Source organism: Suricata suricatta, chromosome 17 (assembly GCF_006229205.1).
Source record: "Suricata suricatta isolate VVHF042 chromosome 17, meerkat_22Aug2017_6uvM2_HiC, whole genome shotgun sequence".
Lineage (NCBI taxonomy): Eukaryota > Metazoa > Chordata > Mammalia > Carnivora > Herpestidae > Suricata > Suricata suricatta.
Window position 1 is genome coordinate 48,011,037 of NC_043716.1, and position 695 is coordinate 48,011,731.

Consider the following 695-nt stretch of genomic DNA (forward strand, 5'->3'; position numbering starts at 1 on the left):
TAACTGCTGCCTCGTCCCTCTATCAGACTCCGACCTGAGGCATCTGGACACTGGGATGCCTTTAGTGTCTAAAGGGTCCTCTGGAGAGTCTGGGAATGTGACAGATCCTGAATTTTCCAAACGGCCTGACACATGGACATCTGTGGGAAATTCTAAGCCGCACTTATTTTTGCTAAAAATACAAACCTATGTTTTGAGTTCTACTGCCCAAAGTGACCTAAATGGTAGTCAAAGTTAATCTAAAGGAAAGAAAAGCTCACAACGCTAACGTTACATATTTTCCTCTCCGGATGACTGTATGGTCACATTTCTTGCACAGTTCCTTACTCTGTAGGAATTTAACTATTTAAAGACTTTTTAAAAATTATGTTGATCCTGTGTACATTGCATATTTTTATGTCTTTGTCTTTGTTTCTCAAATTTAAACCAAATCTCTCCTACAGTCACTGCTAAGTTCTACCAAAAAAAATTATCAAGGAAACAGGCTTTATTTATCCTGCTGAATATGGATTAAGTGAGAAATTCGAAGAGGTTTAGCAGAATCTATGATGTTTAAAAATCTAGCAGTGGGATTGGGGCAAGGGGAAAATAGAATGTTCTAGAAACTATGCTGGAAAACTGAAGAAGGCAGGTAATGAAAACTATTCAACCATGTATGTTTTTTTCTTTAGAAATATCTAAGACATTTTAATTAC